The sequence below is a fragment of the Carcharodon carcharias genome, chromosome 14, assembly GCF_017639515.1.
Source record: "Carcharodon carcharias isolate sCarCar2 chromosome 14, sCarCar2.pri, whole genome shotgun sequence".
NCBI classification, from domain to species: Eukaryota; Metazoa; Chordata; class Chondrichthyes; order Lamniformes; family Lamnidae; genus Carcharodon; species Carcharodon carcharias.
Window position 1 is genome coordinate 113,290,401 of NC_054480.1, and position 21,768 is coordinate 113,312,168.

Here is a 21,768-nt window from a genome sequence, read left to right on the forward strand (position 1 = left end):
CCTGCAGTGTTCCCCAGGAATCCATCCTTTGCGCCCTCCTTTTCCTAATTTACTTGCTGCCCCTTGCTGCAGCATCATCCATAGACATGGAGTCACATTCCCTGCTTGCACCCCGCTCTAAATCTGGACCAACTCTCCTAGCCTCCACCAGCTCTGTACTGCTTCTCTGACATCAAGTCTTGGATGAATCTTAAGTAACGCAATAAAGTGTGAGATGAAACGTTTCAGTACGAAGAGCTTGCAGAGGCAATAGAAGCTAAATGGCCTAATTTTAAAGGGGGTACAAGAACAGAACATCTTGGAAGGGCTTTGAAGGTGGCATGGCAGGTGAACAAAGCAGTTAATAAAGCATTTGGGATTCATAAATCGAGGCATCCAGTAGAAAAGCCAGGAGGTTTTGCTAAACCAACATAAAACACTAGTTCAGTAGTGTGTTCAATTCTGGGCACAAACTTTGGGAAGGATGTGATGGCTTTGGAGAAGATATTAACTAGAATGACCCAAATGTCGAAGAAGAGTCATATTGAACTCGAAATATTAATACTACTTTTCTCTCTCCCTAGATGCTGCCAGATCTGCTGAATTTTTCCAGCATTTTATATTTTTATTTCAGATTTCTGGCATCCATAGTATTTTGCTCTTACTTCAATTGAATGGTACCAGGAATGAGGTAATACAGTTATGTGGATAGACTGGAGATACTGAGCTTGTTCTCCTTAGAACAGAGGAGATTTGAGGAGATTTTATAAAAGTGCATGAAATAATGAAGGGTTTAGATGGAACAAATGAAGAGAAACAGTTCCAGAGGGTAATGGATTTGAGGTGATTGGCAAAAGAACCAGAGGCAACTTAAGGGAGATTGTTTTTACGAGTGAGTAATTAGGATTTGGAACACACTGCTTGATTGGGTGGTAGAAACCTTCAAAAAGGAATTGGGTGAATATTTGAATGAGAAAAAATTTCAGGGATATGGAAAAAAGACAAGAGTGGCATAAACTGGATTGCTCTTTGCAGACTTGGTGGACAGAATAGCCTCCTTCTGTGATTCACCCAGCTAAATTTTGGGAAGTCTGAAGCTATTATTACAATCCCCATAACTTTTCAAAAAAGAGATGTGGATTTCCTGGTAACCAACTCAAAGGATCACACAAAAAGATTTCACATATTAAGACTTTTACTGTAACAAACAAAAAATTAACAGACTAAAAATTATTTAGTAGGCATACAGAAAAAGGTTTCTCTATTAACTTCTTAACACAGCTGAAACCCCATGCCATAATTATACACTAAACCATGCTCTCAGAAAGAATGTAGTCCTGATGTTAAAGTCCTAAGCTCCATCCCTGCTTTAACAGGATTTCTCTCCTGCCCCACGAGGGTAAATCTTTCAGTGTCCTTTTAAACAAAGACCCCTTCACTCTAACTTCTAAGCATACGCAAATGTATTTCCAGTAGCAAGCTTCCTTCTGGTGATTCTGTGGTCTTTAACATCAGTTTCATTACTTTGAACTGAGAATTCATCCTCACCAGCACTCTGCTTGGTGATTAACCCAAAAAACAGCCCTTTTTCCCTGCTTGATATAGCAGCACCTGTTGTTGGTCTTCTTCCCCCAAATTTCTCAGTCTGACTGCCTCTGAGATCTGTGAGTCTGTACACAGCAAGAACAGTGCCTCTTTTTTGTATCCAGGTGTTAAAGCTTGCACCTTACTTTCAATAAGTTTTGACCTGGGCCCTATGGCAACCAGCTCACATAGGCTTGTCTCTGGGCAGATTTAGTATGAGGTCACATGGACTTGTCTCCAGGCAAATTTCATAGGAAGTCACATAACCCACTCCAAACTCTTCCATTTTACCTTGAATTGAAAGAGACAGGTTAAAACACAGTCATCTTGTAACATCCAGCAGTCATAACACTACTAACTTCAATCCATGCTCCTCACCCTAGTCAATCTCTGTAACTTTTCTAGCCCCATTATTTCTCTGACGCAAATGGCCTGTTCCTCTGCCTTGCCCAAAATGCACTGTCACCCCAAAATCTATCTCTTCAACCAGCCTTCCCGTCACTCACTTAAACTCTCCAGGCTCACTATGTTTTCCATGCACCTACCTATGAAGCACCTTGGGAATTTTTTTTTGCTTTGAAATCACTATAAATGCAAACTGTTGCTGCTCTTATTAAGACATCAGGATGGGGTTGTTTATATCCAACTTACCAGGCTTCATATCACATGGAAAAGACAGCGCATCTGACAATGCAGCCTTTCCCTGGAGGATCAGCCTGCATTACAACATGGAGACTCACAGGCTTCTCATGCAAGAGGGCAAGAATGCTACAAGCTGAGCCAAGCTAACAAATTACACAACCAATTTTTGTGGTAACTCTTCAATTTTCCTGGATAGTTTCATACCAATGGAAACTGGCCCAATTCACAAACCCCTTCCAATATAAGTGACCCTGTGAAATTGGCAGGTGCTATGTCTTGTGATTCCCAGAAGTCTGAAATAATCACACTTTATGACTCAGATACTGGAGCTTTCATCGAGTGTGATCTTTCACATCTCTCCATGTGTATGACAGAATGATATAATGTCCATTTGGTAAACAGATGTAGTGCAGTACTGCCTGATGTGGCACCCTGGATACACATGTATACATGCACGTGATGATATAATCCCTAAATCATTTTGGAATAATATAATAAAATAATAGGTCCCCAAATGTTTAATTGCATTTGAAGTTATTTCCAACCAATCTGAAGGTTTGCTGGACAGTGAGGAGGTTATCAAAGTGCAAGGAAAAGGTGCAGTCCCAGTGGGTGGAAAGTGTCTTTATTCCTACATTTTTACTTAGTGTGTTTGAACTTCTTTGTAAATAAATACACCGGAATCTGGTGAAAGAATATGTGGGAAACAGGAAAAATCTGATCCATGGTTTGGGAGGGAAAAGGATATGATAAGGCAGGACGTGTAAAACGCGTTGTGCAACATTCATTCAGAAATTATTAGCACCACAAGGCCTAATGCTAATTTAATTAAGTGCTGAGTTTAGTGGGTACATTAGGGAAGGAAGAATTTGGCTGGCGAAAGGAAGCGTACAGAAAGCAAAAAAATAAACTGGCAAAATTGCAACTCGGCCTCTTCAGACAGTTCTCCGTTTACGGCCCGCCCTTGTTCGGTGCTGATTGCCCTTTGGCAGCCATAGTTTGCATCGGCATTGGTCAAATTGAGTGTCAGTCAATACTCCCCCCCACTGCCGTATGTACATGACAGTTCTTTGCAAATTTGAAACTTTTTTTTCTCTCTCTCTCCTGTGGAGTCAAGTTTCAAACTCGGCTAACAAGGGGGTTCAGTTTCCTTGCACCGCCAGCCCTCGGCTGTTTATTTGGCGAATGATTCCCCTCCAAAATCTGGAGCCTGCGAATTTACAGCCTTTTAAAACCGATCAGGGGGAACGAAAAGGTTTGATCTCCCCCCTCTCTGTTTAGGAAAAAGTTCGCTTGGAGCCGGATCAAAGTTCGCGGCCATTCACAGTTTAAGGAAAACAGGTAAAAAAAACCCGAATGATTTTATCGAAACAAACAGGGAACAAAGAGACATATATATTAATATTAATAACATAAATTACAATGATTCAAGGTATCAATGAAAGAGGTTATAACGTGTAAATTAGAAGTTATACAAATAGAGGGGAATGGGTGTCTCAAACTTGTAGTGAAAACAATTTTAGTCATTGAATGTAACCCAGTCAGCTGGGCTCCTTTAAGTTTTACATAAACCCATCGGGGTTTGCAGAGAGGCTTGTCTTTTAATCCTTCCACTGTTCACTTAGAATAACCAATTTTACAAAGGTCCAATTGCGGAAACCCCTGGGCTGACACGTCTTTGATACCTATTTATTTTTCAATTTCTGTATTCCCAGAGCGTTTTTACTAATGTGTTTTTCAGCACAAGTTTTGCATTTTCCTCGACAAATATATATTAGAGAAAGAATAAGCTAACGTTAAAAAAAATAAATTAGCGAAGCTTGAAATTAATATAACAAGCTGGAAAGCACATTTTTTACTATAATATTCTATGATAACTTTAATAGAAAATAATCGGAGTGAAACCTGTTTTCTAAAGCTGTTGCCAGTCATTGTTTTAATTTTAATGCCAATTTCATCTCATTGAAATATATCAAGTTAACATGACGTGTAACTAAACCAATCAGAAGTGATGGAGAACTCAATTGCACCAATCAGGAGAGCACAGAGGAGTGGTTTCCATGGTGATGAGTAACAAACTTTAACCAGCGCCTGTGTTTCACCTGGGTCAGCCGTCCTCCGGTTCAGGTGGCTCCTATTTTCTAAGTACTAGAATTTCACTCGGATTATTAAATGGAGTCTTGACATGTATTACACAATTCATCTTCTTAATGGAGGAAGGTGATTCAGAGTGAATGAGCCGTAGGCAGCCAATATGAAGTTGCACTTTGCTCAACAGCTTAATAGGTAAATATACCGTCCCATACTGAAATTCAACCATACGGACCAGGAAAGGTCCCGGTCTTTGCTGATCTGAACCAGGCTTGGGAATTACCAGGGAAGCTCATTGAAACTGGTCGTATACGTTATTCGAAAAGGGAGCAGATATAGCTGAATATGATGAGAGATAGTTGTTAAGATCATACAAGAAGGTTACTAAGCCTCAAAGTACTTAACTATTTCGATCGTTTGCATTCTATATAAAATAGAATGTATTTGTTACTGCTGTTTTAACCGATATACCGGGTTTGCTAAAAGCAGATTGTTGGGATGACTCTTGCTGTGGTTTTGAGGACCCAAGAACTTTATTCCTTTAACTAAGTTGATTCCTGAGCCATTTTTAATACCAGTACCACAGTGAAAATGTAGCTAATCCAACTTTCAGGTCAGCTTGGCATACGTTTTTATACTGGACTTTATCACCTCCCAGCTTTTGCCCAGGAGGTAGGTCGTGCTGTGAATGTAGTTTTCCCATTCCTGTTTAACTTTTGATGAGAGAGTTTGACACTAGCTGCCTGAAAGTCTGGCCTATATTGAATGAGGTGGTCGCTGCTTCTTCTTTGAACAACACCCTTGTGTTTCTCACACTGTAACACGAATGGATTAAGAAATAAAAACTTGCATTTATATAGCACGTTTCACAACTACTGAATATCTCAAAGGACTTTACAGCTAATGAAGTATTTTGGAAATGTAGTTCCTATTGCAATGTAGGGAATGTGACAGCCAATTTTCACACAGCAAACTCCCACAAATAGCAACTTGTTAATGACCAGATAATCTCTTTTTGTGATGTTGGTTGAGGAAGAAATATTGGCCAAGTCACTGGGGATAACTCCCCTACTCCTCTTTATAGTGCCATATGATCTTTAAGATCCACCTGAAAGGGCAGGTAGGTCCTCAGTTTAATATCTCATCCAAAAGATAACACCTCCACTGCACTGGTGTGCCAGCCTTGATCTTTGAAGTTAAATCCTGGAGTGGGACTTGAACCTGGAACCTTGTAACACAGAGGCATAAGTGTGACTCACTGAGCCACTTTGATCTGTGTTGAGCATCCCCAGGCTTTAGGATGGGGGAGGAAGTTGAAGAGAGCCTCCAAGCATTCCAATAACTTTTCCATTATCCTGATCTGAAAGTACATTAATGGATCCTTCAGTTTGCTTTTCTCTCTCCTCATCTGAAGGTGCTGACCCTTCCTGGAACACAGGTGCACAGGTTTCATCCTCATTTCACCCAGCCAAGGCAGTCAATTTTCCCATGTGAGTCTGAATATTGATTGCGGGCAAATAAAGGGCATCGTAACCAAGCAGCATCTTGTCTTCAACCAGTATCCACATTCTTGCAGCCGGGAGCAGGAACTGGTTTTCCTCTCTTTTGTCCCTGGCTCAGGGCACAGAATCTAATGGTGCTTGTCCAGTTGCAGATCTGGCCAAGGTCGGCTAACTTGCTAGGGGATCAAATCTGGGATTCTTCTTCACAGTTGTGGCTCAGCACCAAGCCAGAAAGTGCATTTACCCCAATGAGCCATTCGAAACTCTGCTTTTATTTTCTTAGTTTCCTCCCAGCTCTATTTTTGCATCCCTGGCCTTTGTAGGCCATGCCAACAATCTGATTTTATTCAGGCTCCTTCTGGAAAGAAGCCAACTCCTTTCTGTCTTTGCGAGAACTGTTTATCGATTGCTTCCCTCTGCTCTACCCAACATATTGCATATTTTCCAATGAAGCAAATTATTGAGGGAAGATTTGTATTTGTCTAGTTAGCCATCAGCAAGAAACTATTTCTCTTGATTTACTCATAGAAATTTACCCTATTTTCACCCCTCCAGCACTGTTTTTTGCTGGGGTACAATGAAGTTGATGTCCTGTAGCAGCTGCCTCCACTGATGCTAGCATTTACTGCAGCTGCTTCAGTGGATGGCCTCTTAAGTTATTTGATTATAGGGTTATCATTTATATAGCTGAGCCCATTTCTATCTTCACCTGGTGTCCATTTTTTAACAGGCTCATTGGATAGTGGTCAGAAGCAAAAATCTTTTCTGATTTTTACCTCTTCCTTAGCCCAGGGGCACTGAGGCCAATTACACAATTGCTCTCTCTCATACAATCAGAGCCCCTACATGAGCTGGGAATCAAACCTGGGAAATCCTGGTCTTTGTGTCCAACATCGCCCTGGAAAGCAAGTTTATTTAATCAGTGAGCTATTTGGAAAAAATTGGAATTGCTCACTACATTTTGAAATAAGTCACAGGGTCTTTCTCATCAAACAATTCCTCTTACATTTCCCTTATTTGTGTCAGCGTTGCACATTTACCATAAAATTGTAACACATTCATTACACTCGGATAAAGACAAATCCAACGGCTAAAGGCCAGCCAGTTTAACTCCAGTGAGAGAGAAACTTTTATAAACAATAATTTGGGACAAAGTTAATAGTCATAAGGACAAATGCAGGTTAATTAAGGAAAGCCAGCACGGATTTGATCAGGAAATATCATGTTTAACTAACTTTCTTGAGTTTTTTTGATGAGGTAACAGAGAGGGTTGGTGAGGGCAATGCTGTTGATGTGGTGTATATGGACTTCCAAAAAGCATTTCATACAGTGCCACACAACAGACTTGTGAGCAAAGTTATAGCTCATGAAGTAAAAGGGACAGTAGCAACATGGATATGAAATTGACTGAGTGACAGAAAACAGAGTAGTGGATAATGGATGTCTTTCAGACTGGAGGAAGATTTAAGGTGGAGTTTCCTAGGGGTCAATGTTAGGACCATTGCTCTTCCTGACATATGTAAATAACCTAGGCCTTGGCGTAAATGGCACAATTTCAAAATTTGCTGATGATATGAAACTTGGAAGCATTGTGAAGTGTGAGAGAGACAGTGTAGAACTTCAAAAGCACAGAGACAAGTTGGTGAAATGGGGGTACAGGTGGCAGATGAAGTTCAATGTGGAAAAATGTGAAGTGATTCATTTTGGTATGAAGAACGTGGAGAGACAATATAAAATAAAGGGGACAACTCTAAAGGGGATGAAGAGCAGAGAGACCTGGGTGAATATGTGCATGAATTGTTGAAGGTGGCAAGACAGGTTGAGAGAATGGTTAATAATGCATATAGTACCTTTAGGCTTTATTAATAGGGGCATAGAGTCCAAGGGCAAGGAGGTTATGTTGAACTTGTATAAGACACTAGTTTAGCTGGAGCTTTGCATCCAGTTCTGGGTGCTGCACTTTAGAAAGGAGGTGAAGGCATTGATTATATTAGCAAGGACCCACATGCCTTCACATAGCAACTGATGTGTCCAGTGAGTTATCTCAAATGATGGGTTACTGACCATGATAAAATACATTCTATCTGGTTTGATTTTCCAGCAAGATGGATTGAGTTATTTCTAAGGTTTATCATGGAGAGTAGTTTCTATTTAAGCTTACGGTGAGAACCGGAGGCAGCGAATGTACAGAAATCAATGGTCTTTCTGTTCCCAGCAGTTCACTTTGCAGAAATAACTGTTTACATTATTAACTCTGATACAATCACTTGACTCGGATCCAAAATTGTAACAGAACACAGTGCAAAGGGAACTTTTTTTGTAACTATCAGCAACTTCCACCTCCTTCCCTTCTGCCAATAACTTCAGTGCACTCCAAAGGTCTCTGCTCCCTTCCCAGGATCAAGTCCTAGGACAAAGGCCTCAGTTTAATAATATAAGTTGTATTTATATAGCATCCTTCTCATTGAAATGAGCCTCTGGGTGCTTTACTGGAAGTCGGCACCAAGTAGGAAAAATAAGAAATTTAGAGTAGACTGAAGAGACTGATTCATGAATTTAGTTGAAGTGAAAGATATTTAATAAACCTTTGAAATTTGGGGCAGTGAAGGGAAGGTAAAAGTTATGGAGACAGAGGTCATCTCAATGGTACTGAGAAAGTTAATCTGGAAAACTACTTTGAATTAAATTATGAGTAGGACAAAGGCTCCAGCCCCAGTAGCACAAAGGTAAATATTGGACTGATATCACAAAATTCTTCATATGAATTGTGATTTTATATTCATGGGATCTGGGCGTTACTGGCTAGACCAGTGTTTATTGCCCATTCCTAACTGCCCTTGTGAACGTGGTGGTGAGCCGCCTTCTTGAACCACTGACGTTTGTATGGTGTAGGTACACTCACTGGGAATTCCAGGATTTTAGCCCAGTGACAGTGAAGGAACAGTGATATAGTTCCCAGTCAAGATGGTGTGTGGCTTGGAGGGGACCTCACAGTTGGTGGTGTTCCCATGCAGCTGCTGCCCTTGTCCATCTAGGTGATAAAGGTCATGGGTTTGGAAGGGGCCATCGAAGGAGTCTTGGTGAGCTGCTGCAATGCCTCTTGTCTATTGTACGCTCTGCGCTGGTGGTGAAGGGAGGGAGTGAATGTTTAAAGCAGTGGATGGACTGTCAATCAAGCGAGCTGCTTTGTCCTAAATGGTGTCAAGCTTCTTGAGTGTTATTGGAGAGGCATTCACCCAGGCAAGTGGAGAGTATTCTATCACATTCCTAACTTGTGCCTTGCAGATAGTCAATGAGCTTTGGGGAGTTAGGAGATGAGTTTCTCACCACAGAATTCCCAGTGTCTGATCTGTTTTTGGGAAACAACATGTGCAATGGAGTTTCAGATAGAGGAGTGGAGTTGAAAACCCTAGCATCATTTAATAACGTCGTAGCCATTCAGCCCCTCCAGACTGATGTTAAAATAAAGGCAGTTGAGGATATTTCTGGATAGATAAACTAAGTTAGGTGAAATAGCTTTCCTCATCTGTAATTATCTTGTGATTCTACATTGTGTCCGTATACTCCTGGTGCTTCAGGCCTATTCCCATTTACACAACAGGAAAAGGTCAGGGCCCCAGCAGCAACACTCAAATGACAGAGTGTAAGCAACTATTCAAAAGTTGTGATTGACACTTTAAGTTTGTTGCTGGCCTTCCCTGGTTTTGGGAGAAAGGCTCTGTGAGCCAGCGATGCTGGGCAAATATTACTTGAGGAAATAAAGGCTGTGGTGCTCGTTGGTATTTGACAGAGTCAGCTCTTTGCATCAAACAATGCAAAGACAAATATCTCATTAAGGGAGGTCTCCATGATGCTTTTATGGTGTTGGTTCCAAAGAATGACTGAAAGAAAAAGGAATACTTGTAATTATATAAGATATTTCATTACCTCAGGGTGTTCCAAAAGTGCTTTCAGCCAATCAAGTGCTTTTTGAAGCGTGATTACTGTTTTATTTTACTATCCAATGCCACTTTGCTTCATGTCATTTGTGGAAAATACGGAGACATGTTCCTTTATAATGAGTAGGTTAGAGATTGAGCAGCATTGATGCGATTGGCATTACAACTACAAAGCCCTATCCATTCATGCACAAGATAGAGATGTAAATCCTGTGGTCAGTTAATGGTCACTTAAGGAAATGTGGATTTCCACTGCTGCTGAAGAAAGTTAGGCTAGGTTATACATCCAATTATCCATTTACCATTGGTTTTGATGAAGAGATGTGAAAGTACATCATACTAGCGAAGATATTACTATCACCAAAGTTATATCACCAGCATCCACAGCACTCTAATAAAATTTGATATTTTTAGAACACAATTTTAAGGGATGGGATGTGATCGAGCTGCTTAAATTAATGAAGGTTTGGGATACAGTCAGTAGAAACAGACTGTTTTCACTGATTGAGGGATTTAGAACAAGGGGACATAGATTTAAAATAAAATATAAATGTTTTAGGACAGGGAAAAGGAGAATGTTGTTTATACAAAGTGTTGTGACACCATAGGGTATACTACTGGAGTTAATGATTAAGGCAGAAGCTACGTCATCATTTAAAGAATGGCTTAGATAGGTAGTCGAGGGAAAAGGGAACATATATTAACAAGGCAGTTGAATAGGTTTATAGCTTGTGTGGATGATTAACAGGAATAGACTGGTTGAGCCAAATGACCTACTTCCGCGTTGTAACTTCTCTATAATGTGACACTTTGATTTCAGACTCCAGTGTTGACATTTGCCAGCACACGCCATGGGGGCTATTTTCTTTGTGTAGTGTCTGTAATTAAAGCACTAGAGAGCCTTTGAGGTGGCCAAGATGGGGTCTTGAGTTGCCTGGTTAGCCTGCTTTGGAAGCACAATAGTAAAGGAGCTTAAGTGCACACTAGAAATGGCCTGCCCAAGGATGATTAAGCCTCTGATTACCAATTGGCTCCGCCTGCCATTAAAGAAGCTACCTTCCATTTTCTGGATAGTTCTGCTATTATTGACCTATTCAGCTGATCAGGAGTAAAGAAATTGTTGGTGCGGATTGCGAGCGCCATCTAAAGCCATGCTCAGCTTTCACTGTTCACTTGTTGATTGGGATTGACTGACTACACGGTGTTTGAAGAGAAACTTTGATATACATCGAGACTTCTAGGACATTTTGTCAAGGCTTCACCAACACTTGAGCAACATTTATTCTGGAAATTCCCTGAGGAATTCACCTTGAAGAAACTGGGTGCTGTACCTTAATGGAGAACTTATCAGAGTCACCAGGAGAGAGGGAATAGCTAGTCTTATGCATTTTGCACTTAGTCTGGGGGAAGAAAGGAGGAGGAGATGAGGCCAGGCAGAACAGCACCAGCTGCTGGAGGAGGGAGGAAGAGGAGGGACTGGAGGACTCCAGGTTTGTAGTGAGCTGCTGCATGCTCCACACTTTGGCAATCATTAGAAATCGGCCAGATCAATCATTAGTAATTGTGCCAGAGGGTCAAAATCAGGAGGCACTCATGGAGGAGGACAAAAAATTAGGAGGAGGAAGATGAGGGGAAGATGAAGCAAGCAATGGATAAATTAATAGCCTATTTCTGACCTATTAACAGAACATAGCTTGGGGGTCCCCTTAGCAGCAAGACCAGGGGGTGGGATGGCCCTTTCTCTCCCTCCTACCTGGGGGGTTGGGGCCCTTTCCCTCCCTCCTACCTGAACTGCTGGATGCTGCTCTTTCCAAGCTGAATAACTTCCTGCTAGCTCCCCATCTTTGAAAGCCTGTCTGGCATCCTTAATTTAATGGTGAGTCTGGTCATCAGCTGGCCAATTGAGGGAAAATCACTGTTGGGTGACTGTTTCCCACACAGTCTAGGGCTGGGACAACCGTTTGACCCTGATATCAGGGTCTGATCCAAAGCCAAAGTCCTGTCCCTCTACAGCAGGACTATTAACCCACCTTAACCCCAGCAATTCCAGAACAAGATGGCACCTGCTCAGCGGGACCTTATTGGGGGAAGAAAAATGCAAACTCCAGAAGATCACTCCCCTTGGAGTGGCAATGCTGACAGTAATTATGAGACAAGTGCTAGATGCCATGGCCAGAAGCGAAGCAAGGGAAATAACATCTAGAGGTATGTGACCACTCTGGATTCCTTACATACCTACAATTATTCCTGATTCCTAATCCCCTAATCTAACCCTTACGTATGTGAGGTGCCAGTTTCTGAGCTAATGCCAATTGTCACTACTGGCACTGACAGTGTCGTCGTCTTCACTCTCCTTCCCATTCTCTGAGAGGGCTAATGAGGTGGCCCTTCCTCCTTTTCCAATTCCTCTGGGAAGAAAAAAGTGGATCTTACCACTGGGAACATGCAACGAAAAAAACCCAGAAGAGTTAGTGTGCAAGGTGTGTGGCCACTGTAGGAGGATGTGTGTGATGGAGCTTGTGAATGAGGATAGTTTTGGAGGATAAGGGATCAGGAACAGTTGTAAATATATAAGTTCTGGTCACCACATTATAGGAAGGATGTGATTGCATTAGAGAGGAGATTTATGAGGAAGCTACCAGAAATGAAGAATTTTAGCAATGAGGAAACATTGGACAGGCTGCGGCTTGAAACAGAGAAGTCTGAGGGAAGATTTACTTGAGGTGCATAAAATTACAAGGGGCCTGGATAGAATGGATAGGAAGGACCTATTTCCCTTAGCAGAGAGTCAATAACTATAGGGCAGCATGTATAGGCAGATAGTGGTTGGAGTATGTTGAGTGATGGTGATGGTGAATTTATTGAGAAGTGTCAAACTGTCAATTTTGATTGCTGGACTGGAGCCAGGTCATGTGTCCAGTGCTCCTGGTTGTGACCTCCTTACTGATCGCCTCTCATATTCGCTTCATTAGTTAATGCTGTGGCCTCCATTTCGCCCACCTTCGCCTTGCGAGCACAAGATAATCCTCCATTGTACCTCCTCTTCCAGGACCTCCAGTGCCTCCTCGGAGCCTCCTTCCTCATTCCCTAAGCCATTGTCTGTCAACAGACTTCATACCTTTAATAGAAGTGGGTGTATGGAGGCTACATAGACCGCTCCACCAAAGTTATTCCTAATCAGCATTTGAGTGCTCCATGCGTAGGTCTTTGCTTTAGAGCCTCCAGGCATGTAGTCAGCAATTGCTCAGACAAATTGTGGACAAAATCCAGACTTTTGAACAGATAGTCTTATTAGCATAGTACTCACCTAGCGTCTGTTTTCACCTTTCCTCAAAATGACCCCCATACATTTTACTATATCATGGAAACTAAACTGAATAAAATCAGTGGGAAATTGTCCATGGTACTGTCCACTGTCAGTTGATAATTGTACTTTTTTAAATTTACAAGAAGGTAATAGAGTTAGAAAACTGAAGAAACGTCCCCACACTGCCACCTAGCAGGCAGAGCCTGCAATCACATCATGACAGTTGGACAGTGAATTGTTTGGTAACTGTTGACATTGTGGCCAAAATATGTGACAAGAAGTAAAGATGTAAGTGGGAAGTGTGGGTCTTATGGAAAGTTCTTAATGATACTTCGATCTCTGGCATCCATCTGCCTCAGGAGATGATGGACTGTGTTCAGGGTGTTTGGCACTTCTGGATTGAACATTGTCAGTTGTGGCTGTAGGGGCCAATTTGGCAGTTGGCGGGCTCTCTTTTCTGCCATCTGGTCATTTCTTTTGTCTTTTGCTTTTTCCACACCCTTCCTGACTGCTTGTTTCCAGGCACTCTGGTCAGCAGCGAGGACTTCCCATGTATCGATTCTGATCCTGGTCAACTTGAAGACTTGCTTACAGACGTCCTTGTTTTGCAGATGTGGCCGACCTGTTGGTCTTGTGCCAATAGCAAGCTTGCCACAAAGCATGTTTTTGGGGATGTGGCCATCATTCGATGCAAATGACCCAGCCATTGGAGTCAATATGCTTTTGTTTTTAATGCAAATCCCAAAAGGCTTTCTTTGCATTCCCGCTTCCCTGGGTTGTGTCAAGATTTTTTGCCCTAATGACTGTGGAAAGAATGTTAGGATTGTTGTCATTGGGAGCATAACCATTGGCTGTGAATCAACCAATGTCTTGCTCAGGTTTTGGCTAAAGTTTAAGGTGGAGGGTCTCGCATTATTCCTGAAACCTGTCAGATGGGCAAGTTAATCTTAACCATTGTAAACCTTGTGAAACAGAATCTGAAAGGAAATTCTTATGTTAAATGCCTATAGATAAACGTTTGAAATTCTGGAGCACTCTAATGATGTCAATGCGAGCTGGAAGATTTGTGTTCCTTCTTGATTCCAATTACTCTCCCCCGCGCCCCCACCCACCCCCCCCCCCACTTTCCCATCCCTCTCCTCCAATTGAAACCATTGGCTCATGCAGGGATGTAGATGTTTGAGTGCTGGCTGCTCTCTGTTACCTAGTCTAATGATGTTTGGTTAAAAGGACGTGTCATGGCAAGCCCAACACCATCCTCCCCTGACATCCACACAGATGCACTTTGCAACAAGGGCAGTTGGATCATGAGCAGGAAGAAGAACCCTGGCTAAGTTCCACAAGCCTCGCCTCCCCCCCCACCCCACTCCCACCTCCCCCCTCCCCCCTGAGCATTGAACGTACTTACCCAGCTGAAGACAGCTAATTCAACACAGGCTTGGAATCAAATGGCAAGGGTCATGAGGACTCGAAACGTCAACTCTTTTCTTCTCCGCCGATGCTGCCAGACCTGCTGAGTTTTTCCAGGTAATTCTGTTTTTGTTTTGGCAGTGTACATACCTACTGGACCATTAGATAGCTACTTACTTGGCCAGGCGTACTTCGGTCTAAATGCTAAACATTCCAGGAGCACTTGCACGTTACGATTGCAAATGAGTCTGTTGTAGAACACCAGCTGGATCAGCATCAAACTGCAATCAGCATTGCAGGGCCTCATTGTGGCTTTGCTAATTGCTTCACTGTGCGTGGATAGACTAATATAAATCAACAATGCACTCTCATTCTTTCTCTTTGTTTGTTGTTCCCAGTTTGGGTTGAACTGCAGTTTAATCGGAGCCTTTCCTTGTGGCCTTGCACTGTTTCAAGTTTGATCCTTTGTGGCCAATTGTGTTTTGACTATTCAAGGCATTTTGATACAGGCCAAGGTGGAAGCGGCTTTATAATTCACAGGCTTTCAGAAAGATTCCAGTTCTGTGTTGTTTGAAAATAATTGTGAAGCTTTGCAAGGGATTGTAGTAAACAGAGAGTTAAGGATTTCTGTTATGTAAGTGTGTGGTGCTCTTTTCTGAAAGTGTTAACTCTCAATTGGGACCAGTGTCTCCCCTAATTCTTACCTAGAATTTACAGCAATTTACGTTTGGCCCAACAGCTAAGCGCTCCACACAAACTGTCCTCTAACTCTACTTCATTAAACCCAACAAGAGCGCCCTTCTCCCTCATGTCACGATCAGCTGTGGCTCAATTGGTAGCACTCTTGCCTCTAAATTACAAGGTTCAAATCCCACTCCAGGGCTTGAGCACCGAAATCAAGGCTGACACTCCAGTGCAGTATTCAGCAAGCATTGCAATGACAGAAGTGTCGTCTTTCAGATGAGAGGTTAAACCAAGGCCCTGTTTGTCTCAGTGGATGTATATAATCAAGAAGAGCAGGGGTGTTATCCCCAGTGTCCTGACCATTGTTTATTCCTCAATCAACATCCAAAAACAGGTTATGTTGTCATTACCAGACTGCTGTTTGTAGGAGTATGCTGAGCTCAAATTAGCCATTGCGTTCCTACATACTTTGCTGTCTATAAAGCACTTTGAGATGTACCAGATTGTGAAGAGTGCTTTTTACATGAAAGCCTTTTTTCTTCTCATGTCCCTATCTTCCCTTATATGCATCTATGCTACTCCTCCACTATTCCATGTGGCAGCATGTTCATTCTAACCATTCCTGAGTAAAGAAGCTTCTTTTGAAGTATGCAATTGGATTTATAAATAACTATCTTATAATTATGGCTCCTAGCTTTGGACTCCACAACAAGTGAAAATATCTTTTCCCATCTACTTTGTCAAATCCCTTTATAACTTTAAAGATCTCAGTCTGGTTACTCGACCTCCCCACAACCAGCCAACCCTCTCCGCCCCCAGCATTCTCCTCACTGGGGAAAAAAATACACAGCCTGTTCAGGCTTTCATGGGGAACCATGAAAGGTGCTATTCAATAGCATCATTACAATCTCAATCATGCCCTTTTACCAAGTTGCACATTTGCCCACTTCCCAGCAAAAGACACTTAACAGCATTCAGGAATAGGAAGCCTGTCTGATTTCCTCACCCCTCCTAGCCAAGAGCGTTGACACCAATTGTAGCTACATTCATGCCACATAAGTGCCAGGCAATGACTATCCCCAATACAAGAGAAACCAACTATCTCCCTGTGACATTCAATGGCATTGCCATCACTAAATCCCCCATTATCAACATTCTTGGGGTTCTGGTGAAGAGTCATTCAGACTCGAAATGTTAACTGTATTCCTCTCCACAGATGCTGTCAGACCTGCTGAGTTTTTCCAGGTTTTTTTGTTTTTGTTTCTTGGGTTTACCATTGACCAGAAACTGAACTGAACCAGCCATTTAAATACTGTTGCTACATGAGCAAGGAACTCATCTCCTGCCTCCCCAAAGCCAGTCCACCATCTACAAGGCACAGGTCAGGAGTGTGATGGAATATTCTCCACTTGCCTGGATGAGTGCAGCTCCAACAACACTCGAGAAGCTTGACACCACCCAGGACAAAGCAGTCTGCTTGTTTGGCATCCCATCCACCACCTCCAACGTCCACTCCCTCCATCACTGACGCATAGTGGCAGCATTGTGTACCATCTACAAGATTCACTGCAACAATTCACCAAAGTTCTTTCAACAGCACCTTCAATAAGTTGTGACCTCAACCGCCTGGGAGAAGTGCAGCAGATGTGTGGGAACACCACAACCTGTAAGTTCCCCACCAAACCACACACCATCCTGACTTGGAAATATATCGCCGTTCCTTCACTGTCTCTGGGTCAAAATCCTGGAACTCCCTTCCTAACAGCACTGTGGACTGCAGCAGCTTGAGAGGGCAGCTCACCGCCACCTACTCAAAGGCAATTGGGGATGGGCAATAAATGCTGGCCTAGCTAGCGATGTCCATGTCCCATGAAAAGATAAAAAAAGTTCTGATGTGCAGTTGACTAAGTGAGCATAGACAGCTTCCAAGATGCCCAACTTCACTTTGGGCTGTTCTGTTACCAGTTAAGAAGAATTATCCTCATTTCTCTTGAGTGAAGATGACGGAGTTAAAGCTGAACTGGTGGCAATCATGTGTAGATGAGCTCCCAGCTACTGAGGATTGGGTTGAGAGTGGTCAGAGTCATTGGATTGACTCCCATCAATATTCCCTTATAAGTTGAGCGCCACACTCTGTAAGTTCCCATGCAGATCATGTGCAAGTCAGCCGCTTTCAGCTAATACTTGTGCATAGCCATGCAAAAAAATTTAAAAGAGACCTCGCACTCCGAAAGAAAATTAGAGAATTTGTTGTTTTCCTGGCCCCACCACCCGCCCCAGGCCCAGAAGTTCAGAGGTCAGTAGGCATTGTTCTAAGACATTGCTACCCATTGTCTTACTGGTCTATTTGCTAAGGATTGTGAATCCATTGGCAAAAACAAGTTCCAATTTTCTGTTCATCTAAAGTTGCGAGTACTCACTCAGTCTTGTGGAAGGCCTTTGAACTCTTCCCAAGTCTGTTTTGTGCCTCGTTGGGTTTAGCCACCGTAGGCTGTGCCAAACAATTTGAGATATTTAACTAGGAGGAACTGGGAGGAAACTAACTCCTGTCCTGTACAAAATATGTTAGGGACCATTTCCTTCTTTACTGTACTTGGCATCTTGGATTCTTTTCAATGAAGCAAAGTATTGAGGGAAGATTTTAATCAGCAAGATGATATTCCTCCTGATTGACCATTTTAGGGGTTTTCTTGCTCTCCCCCATCCACCCCCCCACCCCACCCCACTTGCCCTTTCACAAAAGTGCTGGGAAACACAGACCCACAGACACCGAATGCCCTTTGGTTCTCTGTCCAAGTAGCCATTCATCATATGTGACCTTAGTTTCACTAGCCTAATTGACTGCAGGGGAATGTCAGAGCCAAGCACAATCCAACCGTTCAGAAAGGCTGGACTAGCTACATACTGAGAGCAAGTCTACTCACAGATCTGATTTCCCCCGCCTTTTACCCTGCTTGGGGATGTACTGATTATAGCTCTCCTCCTACTGCCCTAGCAAAATCCACAACTAGCCCAGCACAGACCAGGAATCAAATGTGGGAGTATCCGGTCTGTGTAGCTTAGGGCTACCCTCAAGGAAAGAAGGAGGTGTTATTCGCTAAAACTATCAAGCCAAAAGTTTCACAACTACTAATAACATCAAATGCACTGCAACATCTTTAATTTGAGCTCAAAATTAAAACGAAACTGGAGTAGTATCATTTAATAATAGATGGGTTGTAATAAAGTAATATCATTTATTATTAATATCACTTCTGTAGTTTGGCTCCACAGGTTTTGATGCATTTTAGTGAGATCATGCTCTAATATACTATTTGCAATACATCATTACAATATTGTGCATTCCTAAATTTCCATGACTGCATTGCTGTGTGTATTTCACATTTGAAATGTAGTCACTGTCGTACATTTGAAATCCTAATGCATTCCTTATTGATACTTCTGATGCACCTGGTGCACTGGAACTATTGGAGCTGAGTGTTTTTTTTAATTATTTGAGGCAATAACATTGTGCTGTTGCACCAATTAGATTTATTCTGAGGTTATCAACAGCAAGGTTTATTTTAAGTGGATGAATAAACCAGAGGGATACAATGGCTCATCGTCCACAAGGGCCATATTTCACCATTCAAATTTGCATCACACTTAGTGTAATGAAGCCTGTCTGGATTGTAATACTCACCATGTTAAATGAATGAGTTTTTGACTGGGATCCCGTAGGGTCCTTGTATAGCCACCAAATTTCTTTAAATATTGTAATGGACACAGGAGGGAGGCAAAAATGAACTCCTTTATTTTTCTCTCCATCTGACAGTAAGCAGAGCTGTTTTTAATTCTTGAAATAGGAAATTCTTGAAGCCCTCTGTTTGTGAGGTCAATTTTTTAAAGTGACCTGCAGCAAACTCTCATCAGGGTTAAATCAGAAGTATAATTTATTCACACACTCAAACCCAGGGATTGGTCACAACTTCATAAGCACACACTCGCACACAATAAGGTAAGAAAGAGGAGTTTTTACAACTATGAATAACTTAAAGAAAAAGCACCACAGATATGGGTATCAGTTCACATGATTGCCAGAAAGTCAGAGTCCAGTGAGGGTTCCTCCACGACTGAGCTACAGTTCAGCTAGCTGAAGCAAGATTGTACAGAATTCCTTTAAAGTTGATGGTGACACAGTGAGATGAGGTTGGTAGACAGAAACTTAGTCTGTGAGGCAGGCGATGACAGGAACCTTCCAGAGAAACAGACTTTGAAGAGGCTCAGACTTGATACAGGCTTTTGGTCAACCTGGAGTCCTGCTTTGATGTTTGCAGGCTGGGGTTTAAACAGCAGACTGAGCTGCAAGTCTGGAAGTGTAATATTAAAACTTTCCAAAGGCCAGAAGCTTGGATTATATGATGTTGCCCATAAAAGAGTCAGTTTCTATTCCTCTGGTCAAAATCTATGTTCACCTTAGGAGATAAATGGTGTTTTTTTAGCACCTCTGTTGGTGTAATAAGTTTTGATGGCTTCCCCTTTGCTACAGGGACCAGGCTGGGGAGACAGGTTGCCTGCTGGTCCCTGGCTTTGTTAATTGTAATGTGTCCTCACAGTGAGAGATGTGAGATTCCACAAGAATGAGGATTAAGCTTTTGTCCTATAACTTCTGCTGGAAATTTCCAGAAACTGAGCCAACTTGTGAATCATGTGACCCGTAGCAGCCATCTTTTGGTTCAATGTCCACATTTTAAATAAGCAAAAAGGTAAGGCTTGATTTAAACAGATTTTGATCTCTTTCAAGTCTTAGGGACATGACAATATGAACAAAACTCTGGGGTGAAACTGGTCTATAACAACTGCACGAAACAGGTTTGTACCAAACCAATGCAGATTATTTTCACTATGTCCAATTTTCTTTCCACTGAAATTCATAGAAACTCTCTTTTTGGAGACTTGTTTCCTAGTCTCACTGTCACTTTTACTGAGTTTGGAATTTAAAACTTGGCAATATTTTCCAAATTAATGAAAAATAAAAACCAATGTAGTGAAAAACATCATTTGCCAATTTGCTACAAGCCTGTTTTTATTTTGCTTGGACCAATTTTACACCTTCAGTTTTACTTTTGGTAGCTGACAGTCTTTGGGAAGTTAGGACAGAGTGTGTTGGTATTTATAGGAGATTTCTGGTGGTGTGTCAAACAGCAGAAAACCCACGTTTCTTGCATCGAGCTCTGGTGACTACTTTTGGTTTGTAACCTTGCAAGGCCTATATCTGGGCAACACAGCAAATCAGCATTTGGATTTCTTGCAGTGTTAAAAATAATATAAGTATGTCACACAACATGAATGTCTATTGGGTTTAGTGCCATTTTCCCCACCGCTACTAAATAATTCAACGATGATGTTGCCTACAATTTTTATATTTTTAATATCCTGTTAGGACATATTTCCTGTTATAACGATTTGTAATTTTGAGGCAGCATTAAAGCAAAAAAATCGCTGAACAATAAATTGACACCAATGTTATGCACTTCAAATCTGACCCTTGCTGTTGCCAAGTAAGTCAGAATGATTGCCCCCTAGTGACACAGTTTGGAAATTGTAATTCTCGAAGAGGAAATGACATTTGACTTCAGCAATTTTATGCTCGGGGCGGGTTAATTCCAGTGACCTCTGCTGCAAAGTTAAATGTCAGTACATTAGGACAAAGATCAGAGTAGGCTGTGATAACCCTGATGCTGTCTGTCTAGCCTCTCGCATGAGGTTGAGGTGACAAAAGGATGACCCATGGATCTATTCCCATTCATGTGTCAATACATGAAAGGAAGGGAGGAAGTTGTCAGTCTAACAAAAAACAAATAAGAAAGGTGGAAACGCGGAAATAGGAATATAGAATCCTTCTGCTACATGAATATGCTGGTCAATAGTAAATTGATTCCACTGGGTCGAGGGCAGCGCTTGCTGAATCCAGGAAGTTTACATTGGTGTTACTGCCTTCTGCAGGAGACCCATGAGACAGGAACAGGAAATACTAACATTCTTCTGGTCCCAGTGTAAGCATTATACTTCCAGGCAAGCTTTAGGCTGCTTTACAAGTGCGTTGCAGTCTGGGTTTGAGGGAAGGGGAAAAGTTGCAGAACTTACTATAAAGGCTCCGATTGATGTGGTTACTTGGGAATGATAATTTGCTTAGGTCTTATGGAGCTGTAGTTCTGCAAGATTTTGTGGTTGATTCTCTCTCATGCAGCAAGCAGTTTTTTTATACATTATAAAGCAACTTTAGGTGTAGGTGTGGTAGCACTATCATTTGAGTCAGAATGTATGCAGTTCAAGTCCTGCTCCAGAGACTGGAACACATATTCTATGCTGCCACTTGACTACAGCGCTGATGAAAAGCTGCACTGTCAGAGGTACCGTCCTTCGAAGCCCCCTCCTGCCATCTCAGGTGGCCATAATAGATTTCTTGTCACTATTTCAAAGAAGAGCAGTGGGAAATCTCCCCAGTGTCATGCCTAATAATTATCCCTCAACCAACATCACTTTTTTAAAAATCGGGACTTTTCTGTCCAAATTGACTGCCAAATTTCTGACATTACAATGCTTTGGAAGGCCCTGAGGTAATGGAAGGGATGAAATAAATGTACTCCTT

At 42.0% G+C, this 21,768-nt stretch overlaps 1 protein-coding gene across 2 annotated transcripts in view; it reads left to right on the plus strand.

The window, feature by feature from the left end:
* Positions 1-3,267: 3,267 nt before the first annotated feature.
* The window catches only part of tnfaip8l1 (tumor necrosis factor, alpha-induced protein 8-like 1), a 56,809-nt gene continuing 38,308 nt past the window's right edge, over positions 3,268-21,768 (plus strand). The window contains exon 1 of one of the 2 annotated variants that reach the window (XM_041205148.1): positions 3,268-3,546. The gene's annotated coding sequence lies outside the window, so the exon portion shown is untranslated. Of the gene's footprint in view, positions 3,547-4,461; positions 4,492-21,768 lie in introns of those variants that run through there. The other variant, XM_041205151.1, reaches the window with a different exon arrangement.